Genomic DNA, 4934 nt, shown 5'->3' with positions numbered 1-4934 from the left:
AGCATGGAGAAGTATGATCATTTGTTTTGACAGAAGCTCTTGGGGAACTGTATAAGATTTTAATCCAATCTATGAAAGAGTTTCCAAATCCAAATTTATATAAAGTAGCGAATAGAAATTTCCAATTTACTCTGTCAAATGCTTTCTCTGCATCTAAAGAAACAACTGTAGTTTCCAGGTTATGAATAGTGGTATAGTCTGTTACCTTAAGTAGCCTGCGTGTATTGTTGGTGGAGTGCCTGCCCTTAATAAATCCTGTTTGGTCAGAGTGTATTATACCAGGAGTGACCTTCTCTAGCCTTCTTGCTAGGGTTTTGCAGATGATTTTAAGATCTGCGTTAATAAGTGATATTGGGCGATAACTGGACGGGAGTGTGGGGTCTTTGTCTGGTTTAAGGAGCAGGCTGATATTAGCAGAGTTCATTGTTGAAGGCAACATGCAAGTACCCCTAATTTGCATAACCATCCTATAGAATATGGGCGCAAGTACTTCCCAGAATTCCTTATAGAATTCAGCGGGAAAACCATCTGGCCAGTGGGCGAGTACGTGCGTGTGATAGGAGGAGAGGTAGTACCCATAGAGTCCATTAGAGGGCTCCGCCTGTGCTAATAGAACTAGGGTTACCATACCGTAACCTTCGTTATACCTGTTCACTGCTCCAACAATGCAAACAATCATCTTCCCCCACTGTCACGCTCACCTCCCCTCTCCAACCTCTCACGTGCAGTCATGATCTGTGAAGAGGATGTTGCGCCAGCTCTTCAAGAGGCAGAAGCTCAGGAAGGCTCCTGGCCCAGACGGTGTGTCACCAACCTGCCTGAAAATCTGTGCAGACCAACTGGCCCCCATCTTCACACAGATCTTCTTCAAACAGATCACTGGAGCTGTGTAAAGTTCCCTCCTGCTTCAAATGATCCACAATCATCCCGGTCCCCAAAAAACCCTCCATCTCTGGATTAAATGACTACAGGCCTGTCGCCCTGACATCTGTAGTCATGAATTCCTTTGAAAGACTGGTGTTGGCCCACCTGAACGACATTAGAGGCCCCTTGCTGGGCCCCCTGCAGTTTGCCTACAGAGCTAACAGGTCAGTGGATGATGCAGTCAACTTGGGACTATATTACATCCTGCAACACCTTGACACTTCAGGTACATATGCAAGGATCCTGTTCGTGGACTGCAGCTCGGCATTCAACACCATCATCCTAGACATCCTCCGCACCAAACTTGCACAAACTCAGCTCACTGTGCCAGCCTCCACCTGTCAGTGGATCACAAACTTCCTGACTGACAGGAGTCAGCAGGTGAGGCTGGGGAACATCACATCCAGAACCCGGACTATTAGCACTGGCACCCAACAGGGGTGTGTGCTCTCCCCCCGCTCTTCTTCCTGTACACCGAAGACTGCACCTCAGGAGACCAATCTGTCAAACTCCTGAAGTTCGCTGATGACACAACGGTCATCGGCCTCAACAGGACGGTGATGAGTCTGCCTACAGATGGGAGGTTGATCTGCTGGCTCTCTGGTGCGGTCAGAACAACCTAGAGCTTAACACGCTCAAAACTGTGGAGATGATTGTGGACTTCAGGAGGAGCCCCCCATCACCATTCTAAACAGCCCTGTGTCTACTGTGGAATCCTTCAGGTTTCTGGGATCCACTACATCACAGGACTTGGGCGGCTGTGGCTCAGGAGGTAGAGCGGGTTGGCCGTTAATTGGAAGGTTGGCGGTTCAATCCCTGGCTCCCCCTGGTTGCGTGTCGAAGTGTCCTTGGGCAAGATACTGAACCCTGAATTGCCCCTGGCGGCTAACCCGGCAGTGTATGAGTGAGTGTGAATGTTAGTTTCCGTTTGAGCACTTAGGCTCAGTGTATGAATGTGTGTGGATGTAGTGTAAAAGCGCTTTGAGTGGTCGAAAAGACTAGAAAGGCGCTATACAAATACGGAGCATTTACATTTACTTAAGTGGGAGCCCAACACTGACATCATCATCAAGAAGGCCCAGCAGAGGATGTACGTCCTGCGTCAGCTCAGGAAGCTCAACCTGCCATCCCACAGCCATCATCCAGTCTGTCCTCTGTCTGGTTTGGATCTGCCACCAATAAGGACAGGAGGAGACTACAACGGACAGTCAGGACTGCAGAAAAAATCATCGGTGCCAACCTGCTCTCCATTCAGGAAACGGGCAGGAAACATCACTGCAGATCCATCTCATCCCGGACACAACCTGTTCCAGCTTCTCCCCTCTGGTAGGCAGAGCACTGTACGCCAAAACCAACAGATTCAGGAACAGTTTCTTCCCACAAGCCACCACTCTGATGAACAGCTGACTTCTGACTCACGGAACAATTCCTGTGCAATAACCCAGTAACTCTGCCTCTAATCAGCCACCTGCTTACTGACACCCACTTACCACATTATTTATTCATCATTGTCTCATTCTCTATTTCCGAGCTGTTCATTCTGTTCATATTGTATACTGAATACCAGGGGTCGGCAAATAAGTCTGGTATCGGGCCGAATTTTTTTCAAGCCATTATATGGCAGGCCAGAACAACGTCAAACCATTTAAGTTCATGTTCATGTTTAGCTCAGTCGGTACTGTGCGGGACTCCCGTAAGGTAGGTTGTCAGATCGATTCTGTGTTATTGCGGAAATTTTGTCCCTTGTTAAACAAATTGAATAAAAGGACTGTATAGGAGAAGCATGTGCTGCAGTGTGTGCGCGTCCCGGTGTTTGATCTGCATTCATAAACCTATGGACCTGATATTTTCCTTTCCTTTCCTTCCTCAGGGGAATCCATTCACACGTTTACTGATGGCTTTTCAGAGGTGTGTCAAGCACGACTCTTTTGAATCTCCTTCAGAACTCTTCAAAGTGAAAGCTCTTAATAAACTCGACATGAAGCATTGCTGCAAAAGACGTTCTAGTGCTTTTATTGTAGAGGCACAAACACTTAAGAGCAAGTGATTATGTGAGTAACTGTTGCTGTCATGACTGAGATATATTTCAGTACCAGCCGAATTATTTTCTGCTATCAAAGCAATCTGGTAGATGTTATTGCTTTCGGGCCGGTTCTGGCCCACAGGCCGCCTATTGCCGACCACTGCTGTATACCAAATCCACCTACCTCAAGTACATAACACCTGCACATTATACTTATTTATTCCAGCATCCTTTGCAGTATGCTCCATCTCACTGTGTACATGTATACATGTATGCATGTATATGTGCACCTGTATATCTCATCCACCTCCGACATGTACATAATAATAATAATAATGATAATAATAATTTACTCCTGCATCCAATGCACTCCGCTCATTGCGCTATTGTCTCAGTATGTGTTCTCTATACTGTAGCCTGTGTCTGATTTTATTATTGTATTATTGTAAGCACATCGTGAGCAATGTACAATCCTGAGTCAAATTACTCCTATGTGTACACATACCTGGGAATAAAGCTGATTCTGATTCTGAAAAAGTAATAATATTACTTTACTTACTACTGGGTGATAAAAGTAACTAGTTAAGTTACTATATTACTTTCACTACCACCACTCCCAGTTTCACGTTGCTGTGCTACTTTAGTAGATGCTTCAATAAATAAATGTAGAATTGTTTGCGGTCCAAATCTTTTTGCTGGTCGCACAAAGTTCACAACGGACAACAATGTTCTTTGCATCTTAGACTGTGACACATTAATGGCAATAAATATAGGTGTCGAAAGAACGTCTATCTCACTCGTTCTCCATTTTTCCTTTTACTTTACTTTTTGGCTAACAGCTGACTTGAACAAGGGCCAGTGTTGCTGACCTGCCACCCAGCAAGGATGGTGCATTCAGTAATTCAGTACCGCAGCACTACTTGGATTAGTAAATGTGATAATATTACTGTTTTGGAAATAGCGATCCATCTCTTTACTAGTTACTGGGAAAATTATTAAATGGAAAATGAGAAAAGTAATATTATTACAGTTACTGCCCAACTCTGCTAACAGTAGGTCTAGCTATGAAATTAGTTTTAATTTAATGTTAGAATATTATACTAAGAGATAATTTATACTCCACAGATTCTGTGCAATGAAAATAAAGATTTTTATTAACAATTAAATAATACTGACAAATTAAACTCAATCAGCAACAGAAAACAACTTCCTTAAAAGAGAAAGCAAGTATGTAACAAGATTTAACTGAAAACACTGAACGCATAAATTAGGGAAACACTTGAAACACTGTTACCACCCTCCCTCCTCCGAGGGAGCCTACAGCTCCACAATTCCCCAGCACACAGATCTACACTGCTGTCTGATGCTAATTGGTCCACTGACCCCATAGGTGTCATTTACGCTGGGGACATGCCCCCACCACATTTTGAAATGGCAAAGGTTAACATCATAGCCTAAAGGTTCAATTCTATTCAATTTTATTTATATAGCGCCAAATCACAACAACAGTTATCTCACAGCGCTTTTCATAAAAGAGCAGGTCTAGACCATACTCTATGATGCTATTTACAGAAGCCCAACAGTTCCCACCAAGAGCAAGCACTAGGCGACAGAGGCAAGGAAAAACTTCCTTTTAAGAGGCAGAAACCTCGAGCAGAACCATGGCTCAGGGTGGGTGGCCATCTGCCTCGACCGGTTGGGGTGAAGGAGAGAGAGGGAGAGAGAGAGAGAGAGAGAGAGAGAGAGGGCAGGAGAGGAACAGAGAGAAAAAGAGAGGGATGGAAGGAGAGAGAGAGAGAGGGGAGGGAGGCAGCCTACACAATATACACACACAGGGGTACAGACAGTAAAGGTGATGTTGCTATAAACTAAATGAAAAATGGTACAGATATTTATAGTAGTGTTAATGGTAACAGTCGTAATGTTAATGATTATAATAACAATAATAACAATAGGACTAGTAACAATAGTCATTGCAGCAGAGGGT

The sequence above is a fragment of the Micropterus dolomieu genome, linkage group LG03 (assembly GCF_021292245.1).
Source record: "Micropterus dolomieu isolate WLL.071019.BEF.003 ecotype Adirondacks linkage group LG03, ASM2129224v1, whole genome shotgun sequence".
NCBI classification, from domain to species: domain Eukaryota; kingdom Metazoa; phylum Chordata; class Actinopteri; order Centrarchiformes; family Centrarchidae; genus Micropterus; species Micropterus dolomieu.
This window is presented reverse-complemented; position numbering follows the sequence as displayed.